This window comes from Ornithorhynchus anatinus, chromosome 4, assembly GCF_004115215.2.
Source record: "Ornithorhynchus anatinus isolate Pmale09 chromosome 4, mOrnAna1.pri.v4, whole genome shotgun sequence".
In the NCBI taxonomy this organism is placed as follows: Eukaryota; Metazoa; Chordata; class Mammalia; order Monotremata; family Ornithorhynchidae; genus Ornithorhynchus; species Ornithorhynchus anatinus.
In genome coordinates, this window is record NC_041731.1 from 64,734,093 (window position 1) to 64,744,880 (window position 10,788).

Sequence of the window (10,788 nt, forward strand, 5' to 3'; positions counted from 1 at the left end):
TGTGGTCTGGTGGATAGAGCATGAGCCTGGACATCAAAAGAATCTGGGTTCGAGTCAGAGGTCGGGGGTTCTTATCCCGGCTCCGCCACTTAGCTGTGTGACCTTGGGGAAGTCACTTCACTTCTCTGTGCCTCAGTGACCTCATCTGTAAAATGGAGATGAAGACCGTGAGCCCCATGTGGGACAACCTGATTAACTTGTATCTACTCCAGCGCTTAGAACAGTGCTTGGCACATAGTAAGCGCTTAACAAATACCAACATTATTACTAATCCTACTCCGCCACTTGTCTGGTGTGGGACCCCCGTGCAAGTCACTTACCTTCTCTGGGCCTCGGTCTCCTCATCTGCAAAACAGGGATTAAGACTGCAAATCCCACGTGGGACAGGAACTGTATCCAACCTGACAATCTTATATCTACCCCAGCACTCAGTACAGTGCCTGGCACATATTAAGCACTTAACAAATACCATTTAAAAGGAAAAAAACAAAGAACCTGGGTGCTAATCCCAGCTTCACCACTTGACTGCTGTGTGACCTTGAGCAAGTCATTTCAATTCTCTGGGCCTCAGTTCCCTCATCTGTAAAATGGGGATTGAGACTGTGAGCCCCATGTGGGACATGCACTGTATCCAACCTGATTAACTAGTATTTACCCGCTCATCCTCTAGACTGTGAGCTCGTTGTGGGCAGGGAACATGTCTACCGACTCTGTTGTTTTGTACTCTCCCAAATGCTTAGTACAGTGCTCTGCCCACAGTAAGTTCTCAATAAATACAATTGATTGATTGATCTACCCCAGTGCTTAATACAGTACGTGGGACAGGGACCATGTCCAACCTGATTTGCTTGTATCCACCCCAGTGCTTACGACAGTGCCTGGCACATAGCGCTTTAAAAATGTCATAATTATTATTATTATTATTATTGATTACCACCCACAAGGGGATGTCCTTCTGACCTCCATTCTACTCAGATGTCTCTCCCAACAACTGAGTTGAGCTGATCATAGCTTCAGTGATTGAAGACTGACACTGATCCTGGATTTTGTTGTTTGTGAGGATATCCTACCTTACCTGGGTGCTGTTTACAGTCTGATAAGTGACTCCTGTGGAACAGCTCAAGATGTAGTACAGTGCCTGGCACATAGTAAGTGCTTAAAAAATAACTATAAAAAAAAACCTGACACAAGATTTCTCTGGTGGCTACTCTCTTCTTAACCCCTGCTAAACTTCCCATGAACTCTCTACCCTAAAGATGGTTCCTCCAGAGAACCCAAGCTAGTAATGATAATTGTGGTATTCGCTAAATGCTTACTATTTGTCAAGCATTGAACTAAACCCTGGTATAAATAGGGGATAATTTGGTCTGACACAGTCCCTGTCCCGAGAATAGATATTTAATCCCCATTTTACAGTTGAGGAAACTGAGGCCCAGGCCCAGGCCCAAGGTCACACAGCAGACAAGTGGCAGAGCCAGGATTAAAACCCAGGTCCGTTGACTCTAAGGCCCATGTTCTATCCACAAGGCCATGTTAAAATAATCCTTCGATGAATTTTGAGTATTAATCCAGTATTTATTTTGAGTAATAATCCAGTATTCCTGTCTTCCAGATCTAACTTCTTTTTTTTAAATGGCACTCGTTAGGCACTCACTATATGCCGAGCACTGTACTAACCACTGGAGTTAGGTACAAGATAATTAGGTTGGACACAGACCCTGTTTCACCACCCTTAAGTCTAAGTTGGAGGGAGGATGAATTTAATTCCCATTTTAGAGATGAGATAACTGAGGCACTGAAAAGTGAAATGATTTGCCCAAGGTCACACAGCAGACAAGTGTTGGAGCCAGGATTAGAACCCCAGATCCTGTGACTCCCAGGCCTATGTCCTTTCCACTAGTCCCCAATAATAATTATAATTAATTATGGTATTTGTTAAGCACTTACTTTGTGCCAGGCACTGTACTAAACGCTGGGATGGATACAAGCAAATCAGGTTGGGTGCAGTCTCTGACCCAAGTGGGGCTCAGTCTCACTCCCCATTTTACAGATGAGGTAACTGAGGCCCAAAGAAGTGAAGAGACTTGCCCAAGATCATACAGCAGACAAGTTGCAGAGCTGGGTTTATGGTTCCTCTTGGATAGAGAGCCAAGCTTTAGGCCTATTGGATGGGTTCCTTGGGGTTTAATCTTACCAGCTTGACTCTAATATAAGACACAAGAACCCACCTCTATTTGAACAGGTAGTCATTTCCCCTACTCACCCTCCCTTCTGCGTCATCTGCACCCCTTCAGCTCTTGATATTCACCCTCTCCTCAGCCCCACCACACTTATGCAAATATCCATTTACTCTGCAATTTCCCTTATCTGTAATTTATTTTATCATCTGTCTCTCCCTCTAGACTGTAAACTGCTTGGGAGCAGGTTCGTATATTCCAACTCTACTGCACTGTACCTTCCCAAATGCTCCTTATATTTCTCTGCACCCAGTAAGCACTTCACAAATATCACTGATTGATTCATTGATCTCAGGGTCAATCCCTTGCCTATGTCCTCCCTCTAGCCTGGAACTCCCTCCTCTTCACATCCAAAAGACTAGAACTCTCTCCTCCTTCAAAGCCCTCTTAAAATCACATCTTCTCCAAGAAACTTTCCCTGACTAACCCTTCATTTCCCCTCATCACCTCCCTTCTGTGTTGCCTATGCACTTGATTCTTTACCCATTAAGCACTTCTTTTTTTTTTTTACGGTATTTCTTAAGCACTTACTAGGTGTCAAGCACTGCTCTAAGCATTGGAATAGATACAACAATTAGATCGGACACAGTCCCTGCCCCACATGGGGCTCAAAGTCCAAGGGAGCACTTGATATTCACCCTACCCTCAGCCCTGTAGCACTTATACGCATCACATCTTTACATCCTGTCATTTCTCCTATCAGTAATTTATCTTACTGTCTAGACTGTAAGTTCCTTATAGGCAGGGATCATGTTCATTTATTCATGTATGCCTTCAATCGTATAAGGAAGCAGCATGGCTCAGTGGAAGGAGCACAGGCTTGGGAGTCAGCGGTCGTGGGTTCTAATCCCGACTCTGCCACTTGTCTGCTGTGTGGCCTTGGGCAAGTCACTTAACTGCTCTCTGCCTCAGTTACCTCATCTGTAAAATGGGGATTAAGACTGTGAGCCCCATTTGGGACAACTTGATTAGTTTGTATCTATCCCAGCGCTTAGAACAGTGCTTGGCACATAATAAGTGCTTAACAAATACCACAATTATTATTATTATTTATTGAAAGCTTACTTTGTGCAGAGCACTATACGAAACAATGGGGAGAGTGCACTGTAACAATAAATAGACAAGCTGCCCAAGGTAAGCTTACTGTCTAGAGGGGATGACGGACATTAATATAAATACATGACATGTCTACCAACTCTCTGATATTGTACTCTCCCAAGCACTTGGTTCAGTGCTCTGCACACAGTAAGTGCTCAATAAATACCATTGATCTATTGATCCTCGGCCGGGGGGAGGGGGTGTCTCACCTCTATGACTCCAGGTCTGAATTACCAAAACAGAGGCTCTACTACCTTAGAATAACACTGCTCCACAGATGGTGGTTATTAGCATTATTATTACTATATAAAAATAATAATAGCATTTATTAAGTGCTTACTATGTGTCAAGTACCCTAGTAAGTACTGGGGTAGGTACAAGGTAATCCTTTCTCTCAGGGTAGCACCTGGAGAGTTTCCAGTACTCTATCAGTCTTGGCTGCGGGAGGGAGAGTCAAGCAGAGGCCTGTCCATTCCATTCCTAGCTTGGGCAGTGGCTAGAGAGTGGAAGGCAATCTGCTACAAGTCAAAAGTCATCTGTGCTGGGCAGCAGCAGCAAGGGAGCGAGTTGAAGGCGGAGACTCAAGTTTACTGCCTGGAAAGAGGCAATGGCAAACCACTTCCATATTTTTACCAAGAAAACTATGGATCCACTACCGGAACAATTACAGATGGAGCGTGGGACATTCTGGGAGAGAAGTGTCCGTGGTATCACTATGGGTCTCTCTCGCCCCGCTCCAGTCTATTCTTCACTCTGCTGCCCGGCTCATCTTCCTGCAGAAACGATCTGGGCATGTCACTCCCCTTCTTAAACAACTCCAGTGGTTGCCTATCAACCTCCGCTCCAAACAAAAACTCCTCACTCTAGGCTTCGAGGCTCTCCATCACCTTGCCCCTTCCTACCTCTCCTTCCTTCTCTCTTTCTACCGCCCACCCCGCACGCTCCGCTCCTCTGCCGCCCACCTCCTCGCCGTCCCTCGGTCTCGCCTATTCCGCCGTCGACCCCCGGGTCACGTCCTCCCGCGGTCCCGGAACGCCCTCCCTCCTCACCTCCGCCAAACTGATTCTCTTTCCCTCTTCAAAACCCTACTTAAAACTCACCTCCTCCAAGAGGCGTTCCCAGACTGAGCTCCTCTTCTCCCTCTACTCCCTCTGCCATCCCCCCTTCACCTCTCCGCAGCTTAACCCTCTTTTTCCCCTTTTCCCTCTGCTCCTCCCCCTCCCCCTTCCCATCCCCACAGCACCGTACTCGTCCGCTCAACTGAATATATTTTCGTTACCCTATTTATTTTGTTAATGAATTGTACATCGCCTTGATTCTATTTAGTTGCCATTGTTTTTACGAGATGTTCTTCCCCTTGACTCTATTTATTGCCATTGTTCTTGTCTGTCCGTCTCCCCCGATTAGACTGTAAGCCCGTCAAACGACAGGGACTGTCTCTATCTGTTGCCGACTTGTTCATCCCAAGCGCTTAGTACAGTGCTCTGCACATAGTAAGCGCTCAATAAATACTATTGAATGAATGAATAAATATGGGTCGGAAACAACTCGACGGCATTAGACAAGACAAGATAATCAGGTCGAATACAGTCCCTGTCCCACAAGGGGCTCACAGTCTGCATTGAATCCGCATTATTCAGATGAGGATACTGATGCACAGAGAAATAACCTACCCAAGATCATGCAGCAGACAAGTGATGGAGCCAGAATTATTACCCAGGCTGTCTGACTCCTAGGCCCGTGATCTTTCCGCTAGGCCACGCTACTTCTTGTTTATGAGTCTCTGAGTCAGTGTCCCAGCCTCACAGGGCCTTGAGCTGCTCTCCCGCTTTCTCCCGTTGTTCCAAGAAAATTTCAAGCCGTCACTCCTGCATCCGGACGGACAACCGAACCAAGTAGGTTAACACTGCCATTCAGAAAGGCTTGCAAATCCCTTTGGAAATCACTGACTTCTGGCACCTTGACATTGGATGTCTCTGCGGTTTCACTTCATTACCATGGGAACTAAATCATGATCCAGATGGAGAACAGTCTTTAGTTTTGCTGGATGGTTATAATAATAATAATTATGGTATTTGTTAAGTGTTTACTATGTTCCAGGTACTATGCTAAGCATTGGGGTAGATACAAGGTAATTGGTTGGACACAGTCCCTATTCCACATGGGGCTCAGTTTAAATCCCCACTTTCCAGATGAGGTAACTGAGGCCTAGAGAAGTGACTTGCCCAGGGTCCCACAGCAAACATGTGGTGAATTGGGATTAGAACCCAGATCCTTCTGACTCCCATGTCCATGCTCTATCAACTAGGCCACGCCTACTGGCTAACCAAACTTACTGGTTCTCGCTGATCGAAGCTACCCCCACCCACTATAGCAAAGCTCCATTTATCTGAGAAGGAGTTTTCCTCCTCCTGCTAAAGACTCCAGTTCCTTGCTAAAGGAGGTAATCTAGTAGGCTGGAAGGCCTACTTTCTCACAAATTGACCTGCACCATGAACCAGTCAGATGATGGATTTCACATGAAAAATCCATTATCAATGGCAAATGACAAGCTGCGACCATGCCTTTTGCTGTCGTGCTCCTTTTACTGGTTGGTTTGTATAATATATTCTTTGGCAATCCATCAGTCCATAGTATTTACAGAGTGCCTACTGAATGCAGAGCACCAAACCAAGTACTTGGGATTGCGTATGCTAGAATTGTCTCCTCTTATGCTGTTGAGTCGTCTCTGACCCATAGCGACTCCATGGACACATCTCTCCCAGAACGCCCACCTCCATCTGCGATAGTTCTGGTAGTGTATCCACAGAATTTTTCTAAGTCAAAATACTGAAATGATTTACCATTGCCTTCTTCTGCGCTGGCAACTTGAGTCTCTGCCCTCAACTCTCTCCTATGTTGCTGCTGCCCAGCACAGGGGTGTTTTGATTTGTAAGAGATTGCCTTCCCCTCTCTAGCCACTAGCCAAGCTAGGAATGGAATGGGTCTGCCTCTGCTTGACTCTTCCTCCCATAGCCGAGACTGGTAGAGTACTGGGAACTCTCCAGGTGCCATCCTGAGAGGGGGTGCCTCAGTTACCGCATCTGTAAAATGGGGATTGTGACTGAGACATGAGACAGGGACTGCGTCCAGCTCGATTTGCTTGTATCCACCCCAGCACTTAATACAGTGCCTTGCACATAGTAAGCACTTAAGAAATACCATCATTATTATTATTATCAGTCTGTAGTGCTGAGTGGACTCCATTTTAGCAATGGACAACACAGGCATCTACATCCACCTCCACATCAAACAAAAACTCCTCACTATTGGCTTTAAAGCAGTCCTACCTCAGCTCGCTTCTCTTCTTCTACAACCCAACCCACATATTTCACTCCTCTGGTGCTAACCTTAGCATTGTGCCTTGATCTCATTTGTCTCGCTGCCGACCCCTGGCCCACGTTCTGCCCCGGACCTGGACGGTCCTCTCTCCTCAAATCCGACAGACAGTTACTCTCCCCCCTCTTCAGAGCCTTATTGAAGGCATATCTCCTCCAAGAGGCCTTCCCGGAGTAAGCCCCACTTTTCCTCCTCTCCCATTCCCTTCTTCGTCGCCCTTACTTGCTCCCTTTGCTCTTCCCCCCTCCCTAGCCCCACAGCACTTATGTATGTATCTGTAATTTTATTTGTATTTATGTTTGTCTCCCCACCTGTAGTCTGGGAGCTCATTTTGGGCCAGGAATGTCACTGTTTATTATTCTTTCCCAAGCGTTTAGTACAGTGTTCTGCCCACAGTAAGCACTTAATAAATATGATTGTATTGAACTGAAATACCTTCTCAGGGGTTCCTGACTCTAGATTACAGTCCTCCATATCTAGTAATTCTAGAATTACTGTGTCTATAGGAAAACATAAAAGCATACATGTTGTAACTGACTCAGTATTCTATCTCTGACAGCAGCACTTCAGTGAGTAGTGTTATTTACTGTTTTCCTATTTCCTATTTATTTTATTAATGATCTGTATATATCTATAATTCTATTCATTTAAATTGATGCTTGTTACTTGTTTTGATGTCTGTCTCCCCCTTCCTAGACTGTGAGCCAGTTCCGGGCAGGGATTGTCTCTATTTGTTGCTGAATTGTACTTTCCAAGCACTTAGTACAGTGCTCTGCACACAGTAAGCACTCAATAAATATGATTGAAGAAATGAATGAATTTGGTGTGCCACACTATACTAGGCACTTGGGAAGTACAGAATATAGTAGTGATATGTTCCCTGCCTACAAGAAACTTACACTATAATGGAGAAGAGAATCATAAAAATATTTACAACAGGTTTAGTCAAAATAAATTATTAGTTGCACTTCTTGTCATCCACTCTTATGTTTAGGAATGTCCCTCTTATTGTTTATGTCTAATGTTCCTAAACTTCATCCACAGCCCTAACACTTCCTCTAGAATCCTATTCCGGAATGCTTATCGGTAAATTTATTCAAAGCATTCTTGATCTCTTAGTGGATAGAGCACAGGTCTGGGTATCCGATGGTCATAGGATCTAATTCCAGCTCTGCCACTTGTCTGCTGTGTGACCTTGGATGCGTCACTTAACTGCTCGGTGCCTCAGTTGCCTCATCTGTAAAATGGAGATTGAATGCCTGTTCTCCCGCCTACTTGGACTGTGAGCCTCACGTGAGAGAGGGACTGTGTCCCACCTGATTGACTTGCATCTGCCCCAGCACTTAGAACAGTGCTTGACACATAATGAGTGCTTAACAAAAAACAAAAAGCTGATCAATCTTTACTTTGTCTGCACAACTTGCTGTGATGACTAATTGCCAAGGCTTTTCACCCACTTTGTGAATGTGTTCCTGTTTTGTTTTTTTTTAAACTTACATCCTCCAGCAAAAGTTCCCTCATCCTGGTGTTGTGGAACTTATTGAACAACTCTGGGCTCAATCTGTCCACACCCTTCATGATTTTGTAGCTTTCAAGCTCGGAAAGGTAACATGATGGTATTGATGCCTGTCTACTTGTTTTGTTTTGCTGTCTGTCTGTCCTTTTTAGACTGTGAGCCCGTGGTTAGGCAGGCATTGTCTCTATCTGTTGCCGAATTGTACATTCCAAGTGCTTAGAACAGTGCTCTGCACACAGTAAATGCTCAATAAATACGATTGAATGGATGAATGTCTACCAACTCTGTTTACTTGTTTTGATGTCTGTCTCCCCACTTCTAGACTGTGAGCCCATTGTGGGCAGGGATTGTCTATATTTGTTACTGAATTGTACTTTCAAAGAGCTTAGTATAGTGCTCTGCACTCAATAAATATAACTGATTAATTGATTGATTGGTCACCGTTCCAGAGCGAGGATTCTAAGTCTTTCAGTCTAGCCTCAGACCCTAAGCTCGTTATGGGCTGGGAACATGTCTGCTAAATCTGTTGTATCGTACTCTTCCCAAAGCTTAGTACAATGCTCTGCACCTAGTAAGCACTCAATAAACACAATTGATTGATTGAGTGTTTCCTATGCTCATTTAATTTCAATAGTGGTTACTAAGGGTCTATTGTGTGCAGAACACTGAACTGGACACCAGCTAAAATGCAGCACACAATATTCTGGGTGTAGGAGTCCTGTAGTTGTATATTTATTTTTTATGGTATTTGGTAAGCACACTTACTATGTTCCAGGCACCATACATGTGCCAGTCTTGGGTAGATACAGGTAAACGGATTGGACACAGTCACTGTCCCGCATAGGGTTCATAGTCTTAATCCCCATTTTACAGATGAGGGAATTGAGGCATAGTGAAGTGAAGTCACTTGCCCAGGTCACACAGCAGACAAGTGGAGGAAGTGGGATTAGAAACCAGGTCCTTCTAACTCCCAGGCCCGGGCTTTATCCACCGAGATCACGCTGCTTCTCACTTAGTGGATAGAGCACGGGCCTGGGAGTCGGAGGTACTTGGGTTCTAATCCCAGCTCCTCCACTTGGCTGCTGAGTGACCTTGGGCAAGTCACTTCGTGTCTCGGTGCCTCAGTTCCTTCATCTGGAAAATGAAGATTAAGACTGTGAGCCCTGTGTGGGACAGGGATTGTGTCCAACCCAATTACTTTCCATCTATCCCGGGGCTTAGTACAGTGCCTGCCACAGAGTAAGCGCTTAACAAACTACCATGATTATTATATACATATAAATCTATACATATAGATATATAGATATTTCCTTTTATCTGGAAAATTAGACCTTTTGTTTTCACTTCCCTTTCTGATGATACACAGCATTCAGTTGGCCTTTTTGGCTGCAACCACACATTAAACTAGTTGAAAAGAACTATCAGCACTGACTTCTCGTTCTCTTCCCTGAGTCATTACAGGGACATCTGAACCCATCATCATGTGGTTGTAGTTTGGACCATTTTTCCCTCACTCTATTACCTTGTACATGCTTACGCTGCAACTCATTTGCCATTTTTCAGCTTACTCGTTCAGCTGTAGGAGATCTCTCTGCAATTCATCCCATTCTTCGTGAGCATTTCACCCCTCCAGAATTGCTTACTGTCTTCTATGAAATTGTGATTACATTCCATACTCTCTCTTCTGGATCATTTCAATCAATCAGTAGTCAGTCAGTCAATTGTATTTCTTGAGCGCTTACCGTGTGCCGAGCGCTGTACTAAGAAGCTGGGAGTGTACAATACAACAAAAAACAGACACATTCCCTTACGAGTGTTTACTGAGCACCTACTGTGTGCAGGACACTGTGCTAGACACTTGGGAGAGAACAATAGAATAGACATGAACCCTGCCCTCAGGGAGCATACAATCCAGTGGGGGAGACAGAAGCTAAGGTCTATTACAGAAAGAAGGAGGTAACAGAGTATAAAAGATATGTGCATAAGTGAAAATGGGGGTTGTGATTTCCTCAGTGCTTAGTTGACACCAAAGTGCTGAGATGGGAGTTGGGGGGTATAAATTGAGAAAATTAGAGAGGAATCAGGGAGGACTTCCTAGAGGAGGTGTGTTTTGCTTTGCAAATGGGGAGAGCTGTGGTCTGTCAGATGAGGCAATCAATATGGCCTAGTGGAAAGAGCACAGGCCTGAGAGTCAGAGGACCTGAGTTCTAATCCCTGATCCGCCACTTGTCGGCTGTGTGACTTCGGGTAAGTCACTTCACTTCTCACTGCCTCAGTTCCCTCATCAGCAAATTAAGGATTCAATGCCTGTTCTCCCTTCTGCTTAGACTGTGAGCCCCATATGGGATCCGAATATCTTGTATCTACCCCAGTGCTTAGTAAGTACTTAACAAATAGAGCAATTATTATTAGATTATATTAGTTCTTGATCCATTACTATGTGCAGATCTCTGTACTAGGAACTTGGGAGAGTACAATATGATATAATTAGCATACAAGCAACCTTTCAGTTATTGTTATAATTATTATTATGAGAGGGAGGGAGCTCCAGGCTAGGGG

The 10,788-nt window shown here is 44.7% G+C and overlaps 2 non-coding genes across 2 annotated transcripts; one reads left to right on the plus strand and one right to left on the minus strand.

Moving 5' to 3' along the window:
* Positions 1–3,723: 3,723 nt before the first annotated feature.
* LOC114811625 lies at positions 3,724–3,861 on the plus strand. The gene has a single exon (XR_003759321.1). It is a non-coding gene; the product is annotated as a small nucleolar RNA SNORA7 (small nucleolar RNA).
* A 2,401-nt stretch (positions 3,862–6,262) lies between these two features.
* Positions 6,263–6,400, minus strand: LOC114811795. Its single transcript, XR_003759491.1, has one exon. It is a non-coding gene; the product is annotated as a small nucleolar RNA SNORA7 (small nucleolar RNA).
* Between the last annotated feature and the right edge of the window lie 4,388 nt (positions 6,401–10,788).